This window comes from Hyperolius riggenbachi, chromosome 3, assembly GCF_040937935.1.
Source record: "Hyperolius riggenbachi isolate aHypRig1 chromosome 3, aHypRig1.pri, whole genome shotgun sequence".
Lineage (NCBI taxonomy): Eukaryota > Metazoa > Chordata > Amphibia > Anura > Hyperoliidae > Hyperolius > Hyperolius riggenbachi.
The window spans coordinates 508,359,101-508,371,499 of record NC_090648.1 but is presented as its reverse complement, the minus strand read 5'-3'; positions in this window follow the sequence as shown (position 1 = coordinate 508,371,499).

The window sequence follows — 12,399 nt, the reverse complement described above, 5'->3', positions numbered from 1 at the left end:
TTGCAGAGTACTGCCTGAAAAGTTATTTTACACAAAAGATGAAAAATTATCTCCTAGGAGAAACTTAGAAGACAAAGTGAATTGGATGTGTCCACAGCCCAGGATCCCCGGAATCGGCCATTTCCCACGATTGCAGGTTTCCTTTAAGCACTGAGAGCTGAGGGCCTCAGTGGTGTCATGAAGATTTTGTCCCGAAGGATCGAATCCTCGTATCCATCCTCTCGGTCCTATCAGGTCTTCTCACCAATCTAGGAATGTTGATTGCGGCATTTGATGTATTGTGGAGATATTCCGCCCAGCTGAAGGGTTATCTTTATTTCGAGAGTTACAGGAACAATGAAACGTTGAAGGCGTTTGAAGGTTCGGCACGCAGGACCGCCTGGAATTTATGAGTAATTATGTTATCTCTGCTAACTGCTTTAACCTTCATGGTTTTATTCCGGAGTCATGAACCACCCTTGTACCCTCAGGTAAGCGGTTTCATTTCTTGAAATCTATGCGGGCGCTTACCAGAAGCTGTGACACTACAAGTCTCAGCAATACCAACCAGAGATTAAAGAGGACCTGTAACCAAGAATTGGACTTCTTCCCCATCAGTGGCTGATACCCCCTTTCCCATGAGAAATCTTTTCCTTTTCTCAAACAGATCATCAGGGGGCGCTGTATGGCTGATACTGTGGTGAGACCCCTCCCACGGTGTGATGTCAGGACCATGGTCCTGACAGTTTCCTGTCTGTGAACTTTGTTGCATTGTGGGAAATAACGGCTTTTCTCAACTGCCAAGAAAGCAGTATCTCCCTCTGTGCATAGAACTCTCAGTAACAAACGTTCCGTACAGATCACCTGGCAGGACTAAAGATGTCGCCATCAGTGATACATTTCAGAATGTAAATCAGGGAGCAGAAATATTTTACAATGGCCAAACACTGACTAAATAATCTATAAATTAATATTATAAAAAAGAAGCAATCTTATTCATTATGTTATTTTCCCTACAGTTTCCTGTAACGTAGAAAACAAAAAAGTTGCATACTTCCGTCAGTGGGGGATAAGCCTTTGGATCCTCCAGAGGCTTCCGGAATCCACCAGGGGCCCCTCCGCTACCGGCTGGAATACTCTTCATCTTCGCGGCTGTGCTCCTCTACCCTTACGAGAGAAGCTGCACTGCACAGAGAAAAAAAAACTCAACCTGGGGTCCGAGGACCAATGGGGGTACGTTGTCACCTGTCAAGGGGTTTCTCAGGGGCCGCAGACAAAATGGCAGGTCTCGCCCCCAGTTTTGTAGGTGGTGCGTCCAGCACGGCTGCGGGAGCATCAGCGGCAGTGAAGCAGAAGGGCTATGGGAAAATGGCGCCTGAAGCCCAGCAATGGAGACTATTCGTGTCTTGAGTGCTGGGCTTCAGGCGCCATTTTCTAGCAGCCCTGAACTGCCTGTCAGCCAGAGCTGCTGTAATTACAACCCGGGAGCGATGCTGGAGGACAGAGTCAATTGTTTTTATTTTCAGGTGCCACTGCCACCACTAACACCAGGGATATTAGGGGGCACTAACTCAGGGGAAGGAGAAATAAAGGGAAATGCTGCCTTATGTGTTTTTATAAGCGGAAAATGTTGCCTATTTATGTGTATTTGGGGTGAAACACTGCCTTATTACATGAATTTCAGGGGCAGCACTGCCACACTACATGTTTTTTGGGAGGAAACTGGCACGTTATGTGTATTTTCTGGGAACCGCTGCCACATTATGGGCCTGATTCACAAAGCGGTGCAAAGTGTTTGCACGCCAGTGAAAAGCCCTTTATCACGCCTAAACTCAGTTTAGGCATGATAAGAAGAAACTCGAGCGAATTTTCCGGGCTCATTAAGCCCTATGGGACTTTGCAAAACGCGCACGCGCAAAACTTTGCGCACGGGACTTTGCGCGCGATAATCAGCACAAATCGGTGCTAACTCAGCGGTGCACAGCTTATCATGCCTAAAGTATTTTAGGCGTGATAACTGAGTTATCACCGCTTTGTGAATCAGGCCCAATGTGTATTTTGGGGAAACGCTACCAAATTATATGTATTTTTTGGGGGAAACGCTGCTACATTATGTGTATTTTGTGGGGAAACGCTGCTGCATTATGTGTATTTTGTGGGGAAACGCTGCTGCATTATGTGTATTTTGGGGAAACGCTACCAAATTATATGTATTTTTTGTAGGGAAACGCTGCTGCATTATGTGTATTTAGTGGGGAAACGCTGCTGCATTATGTGTATTTTGTGGGGAAACGCTGCTGCATTGTGTATTTTGTGGGAAACGCTGCTACATTATGTGTATTTTGTGGGGAAATGCTGCTGCATTATGTGTATTTTGTGGGGAAACGCTGCTGCATTATGTGTATTTTGTGGGGAAACGCTGCTGCATTATGTGTATTTTGGGTGAAACGCTGCTGCATTATGTGTATTTTGGGTGAAACGCTACCAAATTATATGTATTTTTTGTGGGGAAACGCTGCTACATTATGTGTATTTAGTGGGGAAACGCTGCTGCATTATGTGTATTTTGTGGGGAAACGCTGCTGCATTATGTGTATTTTGTGGGGAAACACTGCTGCATTATGTGTATTTTGTGGGGAAACGCTGCTGCATTATGTGTATTTTGTGGGGAAACGCTGCTACATTATGTGTATTTTGTGGGGAAACACTGCTGCATTATGTGTATTTTGTGGGGAAACGCTGCTGCATTATGTGTATTTTGTGGGGAAACGCTGCTGCATTATGTGTATTTTGTGGGGAAACACTGCTGCATTATGTGTATTTTGTGGGGAAACACTGCTGCATTATGTGTATTTTGGAGGAAACGCTGTTGCATTATGTGTATTTTGTGGGGAAACACTGCTGCATTGTGTATTTTGTGGGGAAACGCTGCTGCATTATGTGTATTTTGTGGGGAAACGCTGCTGCATTATGTGTATTTTGTGGGAAACGCTGCTACATTATGTGTATTTTGTGGGGAAATGCTGCTGCATTATGTGTATTTTGTGGGGAAACGCTGCTGCATTATGTGTATTTTGTGGGGAAACGCTGCTGCATTATGTGTATTTTGGGTGAAACGCTGCTGCATTATGTGTATTTTGGGTGAAACACTACCAAATTATATGTATTTTTTGTGGGGAAACGCTGCTACATTATGTGTATTTAGTGGGGAAACGCTGCTGCATTATGTGTATTTTGTGGGGAAACGCTGCTGCATTATGTGTATTTTGTGGGGAAACACTGCTGCATTATGTGTATTTTGTGGGGAAACGCTGCTGCATTATGTGTATTTTGTGGGGAAACGCTGCTACATTATGTGTATTTTGTGGGGAAACACTGCTGCATTATGTGTATTTTGTGGGGAAACGCTGCTGCATTATGTGTATTTTGTGGGGAAACGCTGCTGCATTATGTGTATTTTGTGGGGAAACACTGCTGCATTATGTGTATTTTGTGGGGAAACACTGCTGCATTATGTGTATTTTGGAGGAAACGCTGTTGCATTATGTGTATTTTGTGGGGAAACACTGCTGCATTGTGTATTTTGTGGGGAAACGCTGCTGCATTATGTGTATTTTGTGGGGAAACGCTGCTGCATTATGTGTATTTTGTGGGGAAACACTGCTGCATTATGTGTATTTTGGAGGAAACGCTGCTGCATTATGTGTATTTTGTGGGGAAACACTGCTGCATTGTGTATTTTGTGGGGAAACGCTGCTGCATTATGTGTATTTTGTGGGGAAACGCTGCTGCATTATGTGTATTTTGTGGGGAAACGCTGATGCATTATGCGTATTTAGTAGGGAAACGCTGATGCATTATGTGTATTTTGTTTGGAAACGCTGCTGCATTAAGTGTATTTTGTGGGGAAACACTGCTGCATTATGTGTATTTTGTGGGGAAACACTGCTGCATTATGTGTATTTAGTGGGGAAACGCTGCTGCATTATGTGTATTTTGTGGGGAAACGCTGCTGCATTATATGTATTTTGTGGGGAAACGCTGATGCATTATGTGTATTTCGTGGGGAAACGCTGCTGCATTATGTGTATTTTGTGGGGAAACGCCGCTGCATTATGTGTATTTAGTGGGGAAACGCTGCTGCATTATGTGTATTTTGTGGGGAAACGCCGCTGCATTATGTGTATTTAGTGGGGAAACGCTGATGCATTATGTGTATTTAGTGGGGAAACGCTGCTACATTATGTGTATTTTGTGGGGAAACGCTGCTGCATTATGTGTATTTTGTGGGGAAACGCTGCTGCATTATGTGTATTTTGTGGGGAAACGCCTCTGCATTATGTGTATTTAGTGGGGAAACGCTGCTGCATTATGTGTATTTTGTGGGGAAACGCCGCTGCATTATGTGTATTTTGTGGGGAAACGCTGCTGCATTATGTGTATTTTGTGGGGAAACGCTGCTGCATTATGTGTATTTAGTGGGGAAAACGCTGCTGCATTATGTGTATTTTGTGGGGAAACGCTGCTACATTATGTGTATTTTGTGGGGAAACGCTGCTACATTATGTGTATTTTGTGGGGAAACGCTGCTGCATTATGTGTATTTAGTGGGGAAACGCTGCTACATTATGTGTATTTTGTGGGGAAACGCTGCTGCATTATGTGTATTTAGTGGGGAAACGCTGCTGCATTATGTGTATTTTGTGGGGAAACGCCGCTGCATTATGTGTATTTAGTGGGGAAACGCTGATGCATTGTGTATTTAGTGGGGAAACGCTGCTACATTATGTGTATTTTGTGGGGAAACGCTGCTGCATTATGTGTATTTTGTGGGGAAACGCTGCTGCATTATGTGTGTTAGAGATGGGGCTGTTATTGGGGAAGATGGGTCTGATATTGGGGAAGATGGGACTGATATTGGGGAAGATGGGACTGATATTGTGGAAAGATGGGACTGATATTGGGAAAAGACGGGGCTGATATTGGGGAAGATGGAACTGATATTGGGGAATATGGGACTGACATTGGGGAAATATAGGACTCATATTGGGGAAAGATGGGACTCATATTGGGGAAAGATGGGACTCATATTGGGGAAAGATGGGACTCATATTGGGGAAAGATGGGACTCATATTGGGGAAAGATGGGACTCATATTGGGGAAAGATGGGACTGATATTGGGGAAAGATGGGACTGATATACTGATATTGGGGAAGAAGGAACTGATATTGGGGAAAGATGGGACTCATATTGGGGAAAGATGGGACTGATATACTGATATTGGGGAAGAAGGAACTGATATTGGGGAAAGATGGGACTCATATTGGGGAAATATGGGACTGATATTGGAGAAGATGGGACTGATATTGGGGAAGATGGGACTGATATTGGAGAAGATGGGACTGATATTGGAGAAATATGGGACTGATATTGGAGAAATATGGGACTGATATTGGAGAAGATGGGACTGATATTGGGGAAGATGGGACTGATATTGGAGAAGATGGGACTGTTATTGGAGAAATATGGGACTGATATTGGAGAAATATGGGACTGATATTGGAGAAGATGGGACTGATATTGGGGAAGATGGGACTGATATTGGGGAAAGATGGGACTGATATTGGGGAAGACGGGACTGTTATTGGGGAAGACGGGACTGATATTGGCGGAAACACGGGACTGATATTGGGGAAGATGGGACTGATATTGGGGAAAGATGGGACTAATATTGGAGAAGATGGGACTGATATTGGGGAAAGATGGGACTGATATTGGCGGAAACACGGGACTGATATTGGGGAAGACGGGACTGATATTGGGGAAAGATGGGACTGATATTGGGGAAAGATGGGACTAATATTGGAGAAGATGGGACTGATATTGGGGAAAGATGGGACTGATATTGGGGAAGATGGGACTGATATTGGGGAAGACGGGACTGATATTGGGGAAAGATGGGACTGATATTGGGGAAAGATGGGACTAATATTGGGGAAAGATGGGACTAATATTGGAGAAGATGGGACTGATATTGGGGAAAGATGGGACTGATATTGGGGAAAGATGGGACTAATATTGGGGAAAGATGGGACTAATATTGGAGAAGATGGGACTGATATTGGGGAAAGATGGGACTGATATTGGGGAAAGATGGGACTGATATTGGGGAAAGATGGGACTAATATTGGGGAAAGATGGGACTAATATTGGAGAAGATGGGACTGATATTGGGGAAAGATGGGACTGATATTGGGGAAAGATGGGACTAATATTGGGGAAAGATGGGACTGATATTGGGGAAAGATGGGACTAATATTGGAGAAGATGGGACTGATATTGGGGAAAGATGGGACTGATATTGGGGAAGATGGGACTGATATTGGGGAAGACGGGACTGATATTGGGGAAAGATGGGACTGATATTGGGGAAAGATGGGACTGATATTGGGGAAAGATGGGACTAATATTGGGGAAAGATGGGACTAATATTGGAGAAGATGGGACTGATATTGGGGAAAGATGGGACTGATATTGGGGAAAGATGGGACTAATATTGGGGAAAGATGGGACTAATATTGGAGAAGATGGGACTGATATTGGGGAAAGATGGGACTGATATTGGGGAAAGATGGGACTGATATTGGGGAAAGATGGGACTAATATTGGGGAAAGATGGGACTGATATTGGGGAAAGATGGGACTAATATTGGAGAAGATGGGACTGATATTGGGGAAGATGGGACTGATATTGGGAAAAGATGGGACTGATATTGGAGAAGATGGGACTGATATTGGGGAAAGATGGGACTAATATTGGGGAAAGATGGGACTAATATTGGAGAAGATGGGACTGATATTGGGGAAGACGGGACTGATATTGGAGAAGATGGGACTAATATTGGGGAAAGATGGGACTAATATTGGGGAAAGATGGGACTAATATTGGAGAAGATGGGACTGATATTGGGAAAGACGGGACTGATATTGGGGAAGACAGGACTGGTGAGTATAGACTTTTTCATGTGAACTTGTCCCCTCCTTCTCCAGTGACAATGTGTCCGCTACAGACCATTGTAAACAAAAAAGAACAGTGAATGACTGGGGCACCGTAAAATGATATAATTACTACTAGGATGAAAGATAATGAAAGTTAAAAAAAAGCATGAATTAGAAAAAAAACCAGCTGTGCAGGGTTAAACCCCTCACCTTTAACGCTAGTGTCGCCGTCTGCTGTGACGGTGTGCCCAGAATGTGCCGGCAGGGAAGGGGTTAGCCGTTGGCCATTGTACAGCAGAGCGGCAGACTCTTTGAAGTGGTGTTTAGTAGTGTAAAGTTCATGGCTACCGCTGAGATTAAACATATGAGTGTCAGACGTATTTTCGATTTGCAGCGCACAAAAGGTGCATAAAACTCAGGACTCCTGGGAAAGGGACAAAACTGTGAAATCACCTTGATCCCTGGATTTCTACAGTGTTACAAGCTCTTGGGGTTTACAGCTTAATATGAACAGAAAAATATTAAAAGAAGAAATATTGATGGATAGATAAACCAGGCAGACAGACAGACGGGGGCATTCACTAAACTTTATTGTACGCAGACTGCAGACAAAAAGTTTACCTGGATTATGCAAACTATGTATTCCACATTTAAATAGCGTATGAATATCCTATACAATAAAATGCAAGTGTCCTTGCGTCATCAGCTGAATGGTTGTGTGTCCCTGTCTTTTTTGTACTGAGCATGTGCGCAGCCAGGGCAGTTAGGACACAGGGCCGGATCTCACAGTTTGCTGGGTGTGGTTCACAGAGGTTCTCATTGCATTGTGGGAAATAACAGCTTTTTCCAGCTGCCAAGCAAGCATCTCCCTGTGTGCATATAGTTCAGACAGTGGTGGGGAACGAACAAGTGGGACGTGTATGTGCGCGCATTGCGGGGATAGCGGCTGTGACCTAGCGCCCGTTTTTGTAATGGGCGGGCCTTTTTACTGGTATATAATAATAATAAGGTGGCCACACATTCCTTACGGATTCGATTAATCCACTGGGAATCGGTTCTTCAAAATGTCAGATCGAACGATTTTTGATCGATTTTGACTAAAAATTGATCTAAAGAATCGAGCGGACATGATGGAAAATTTAAAACAATCAGGGCGGGGCAAGAGCATTGGCAGATAGATTGGCCATAGCTTTGCACTGCATCAAACAGAGCAGCGCTGCAGTTTGATCGATTTTCATTAGATCCCCTGCAGGAATCCAATGAAAGTTGATGTGTAGTGTATGGTATCAGTCGATTCCTTCTGAATCAGTAAGGAATCTATTGTTTTGGAGCATTACTTGAAAATCTATAAGTGTATGGCCAGCTTAAATGCCGGCAATTCGATTTGCACAGAGAAATCAAAAGTTTTTTCTCATTTGTTCGAGTAATTTGATTGCATGTCCCATTTTTGTTTAATAAAAAAGATTGGGAGTGGTCAAGTTAACGTCAACGACAGATTTATACTATTGCCCCTCTAGGCACTGTTTTACAGCAGGCACTGACCAGCAGTTCTCCGCACATCATAACCCTAAGGGCTATACTTGTATACTATACTGTCCTGATGACTTCAGTTAGGTTATGGATCGCCTCAGATTTGGGCCCTGGCAATTTTTTTTTTCAAATTGGCAGTAAGACTCTAGCAATGCCTACCTGCATGGCCACAACCGACCCAAGCTCAGCAGCCATGGCCTGATTGGTGGCTGCTGAGCTGGGGGCGGGCCCCAGCCACAAAGGCAAAGCTTGCCGAAGAGCTTCAGCAGTCTCCGGAAACATGGCCACCGCAATACTGCCAAATAGAGTGTCAGAGCATCTCCTGTGCCCTGAAGTCGTCAGGACAGGCATGTCTTTAAGTCTATGCCCCATCCTCATTCAGACTGAGACTCATTGGCAGACTCTGTAATATTGGCCTCAAGTACTCTAACCTTTTCCGGACCGCCGCATGTAAATCCTACGCCGCACTTGTGGCTGTCTAAGCCTGATGAGGCGTAGGATTTACACCGCCTACGGTTTCCGCTCCTGACGCAATCGTGTGCACCCGAGAGGGGAGATTAAGCTGTCATATGACAGCCGACATCTCCCCTCAGTGATCAGCAGCCCTCGCAATTGGCTCCTGATCACATGATCACTACGATCGCCGGCGGACCATAGTAATTACCAATAAAGCTGTGGCGGTCTGAGGGGGAGAAGAGGATCCACTCACCTTCCAGATGTTCCCCCGGCAATTGGCACCCCCCTCCGCTCTGGCCGGCATTTCTGCTCGCTCTGACATAAGTGCTGGGTCCCGGCTTGATGACATCATCAAGCCGCAACCCGGAACTTAATGTCAGCGTGAGTGAGAATGCTGGCCAGAGCGGAGGGGGCTAGAGACAGTGGCGTAGCAATAGGGGTTGCAGAGGTAGCAACCGCATCGGGGCCCTTGGGCCAAAGGGGCCCCATGGAGCCCTTCCTCAACCAAAGTATTAACTGTTTATTGGTCCTGTGGCGGTAATAATCTATATATATATAATCGGATGTGTGTGTTTGTGTGTGTGTAGTGTGTGTGTGTGTGTGTATGTGCCGCGATCACGCGAAAACGGCTTGACCGATTTGAACGAAACTTGGTACACAGATCCCTTACTACCTGGGATGATATGTTCTGGGGGTCTCGCCGCCCCCCTGCACACCTGGGCGGAGCTACAAACACCCAATCAGATTTCACCCATTTAAGTCAATGGAAAAAATGTAAAAGGCTGCCATTCTCACAGTAATCAAGCCAGAGTCCCCACACTTTGCACAGTGGGTCACTTGGTGACCGAGGTTACAAATCCAGGAAAAGTGGGCGGAGCATAAAACTGCCAATCAAATTTCAGCCGTTCATTTTACATGGTAAAATGTAAACTGCAGCCATTCTTAGACTGTTAATCGCAGGGTTCTCAAACTTGCCACACTTGGTCACTGGGTGAATGCGATTAAGATTCAAGAAAATGGGTGGAGCTTACAACAGCCAATCAAAATTCACCTATTGATTTTCAAGGGGAATATTTAAACTGCTGCTATTCTTACACTTTTAATGGCAGAGACTTCAAACTTGCTACAGTCAGTCAGTGGGTGACTGGGGCGAGGCTTGCTACAGTCAGTCACTAAAGGGGCAGGGCCACATACAGCCAATCAGATTTCCTTGGTGGATAAACTGCTTCAAATCACACATTTTTGATGCCAGGAACCTGAAAACTCACACACTTGGTCACTTGGTGACTGTGTGTCAAGGTTACAAAAAGTGGGCGGAGCTAAAAACAAATTTCACTGGAAAATATAAACTGCAGCCATTCTTACACCGTTAATGGCAGGGTTCTCAAACTTTGCACAGTTGGTCATTGGGTGACAGATTAGGATTTTGGAAGGTGGGTGGAGTCTACAACAGCCAATAAAAATTCACCTTTTGATTTTCAAAGGGAATGTTTCATCTGCTACCATTCTCTTATACTGGTAATAGCAGATGCCTCAAACCTGGTACAGTTGGTCACTGGGTGACTAGGGTCCAAATTCAGGAAGGGGGCGGGGCCACAAAGAGCCAGATTTGTTTATTTTTCAATGGGAATATACAAAGTATTGATACCAAGGACCCCAAAGCTGATAAACTTGATGATTGAGTGACTGTATGTCAAGGTTAGAAAAAGTGGGCGGTGCCAACAACTTCATTTTTTACATTGCAGGGTTCCCAAACTTTACACAATTGGCCACTGGGTGACTGGGATGAATATTCAGAAATGTGGGTGGAGCCTACAACAGCCAATCAAAATGTACCTATTGATTTTCAAGGGGAATATTCACATTGCTACCATTCTTAGACTGTTAGTGGCAGAGGCCTCAAACCTGATACAGTCAGTCATTGGGTGACTGGGGTCCAAATTCACTAAAGGGGTGGAGCCACAAACAGCCAATCAGATTTGTTAGATTGATTTCAGTCATTCTGTTATTGGCAGGGTTCTCAAACGTGACACAGTTGGCCACTGGGTGACTGGGACTAATATTCAGAAAAGTGGGTGGAGCCTACAGCAGCCAATCAAAATTCACCTTTTGATTTTCAAGGGGAATATTTACATTGCTGCCATTCATGCACTCTCAATGGCAGAGGCCTAACATCTGCTACAGTCAGTCACTGGGAGACTGGGGTTTAAATTCTGAAGGTAGCGGGCCAAAAAACAGCCAATCAGATTTGTTTAATTTCAATGGTAAAATGCAACTTATTGATGCCAAACACCCCAAAGCTCATAAACGTGGTCATTAAGTGAATGTATGTCAAGATTAGAAATAGTGGGCGGAGCCAAAAACAAATAACTTTTTACATGGGGAAATGTAAACTGCAGCTTTTCTTACACTGTTAATGGCAAGGTTCTCAAACTTCACACAGTTGGTCACTGGGTGACTAGGATTAATATTTGGAAAAGTAGGTGAAGCCTACAAGAGCCAATCAAAATTCACCTATTGATTTTCAAGGGGAATATTGAAACTGCAGCCATTCTCACACTGTTAATGGCAGAGGCCTCAAACCTGCTACAGTCGGGCGTTAAGTGTTTGGGGTTCAAATTCAGTAAAGGGGCTGAGGCAAAAACAGCCAGATTTCTTTGCTGGATAAACTACTTCCATTAGCACAATTTTGATGCCAGGAACCCAAAAGCTCACAAACTTGGTCATTGAGTAGTGACTGTGTCAAGGTTACAAAAAGTGGGTGGAGTTAAAAACAGATTTTTCTGGGAAATTGTAAACTGCAGCCCTTCTTCATTGTTAATGGCAGGGTTCTCAAACTTAGCATAGCTGGTTACTGGGTGACTGGGATTAATATTCAGAAAAGTGGGTGGAGCCTAAAAATGCCAATCAAAAATCACATGTCACTTTTCAAGGAGAATATTAAAATTGCTGCCATTCTTGCACTGTTAATGGCGCAAGCCTCAAACCTGGTACAGTTGGTCATTGGGTCACTGAGGTTCAAATTCAGAAAAGGGACAGAACCACAAACAGTTAATCAGATTTGTTTCATTTCATGGGAAAATACAAATTATTGATGCCAAGGACCCCAAAACTCACAAACTTGGGCATTGAGTAGTGACTTTGTGTCCAGGTTACAAAAAGTGGGCGGAGCCAAAAACAAATTTCACTGGGAAAGTGTAAACTGTAGCCATTCTTACACTGTTTATTTCAGGGTTCCCAATCTTTGCCCTGATGGTCACTGGGTGACTGAGATTAATATTCAGGGAAGTGGGTGGAGCCTATAATAGCCAATCAAAATTCACCTGTTGATTTTCAAGTGGAATATTTAAATTACTGCCATTTTTACACTGTTAATAGCAGATGCCTCAAACCTGCTACAGTTGGTCATTGGGTGACTGGGGTTCAAATGCAGG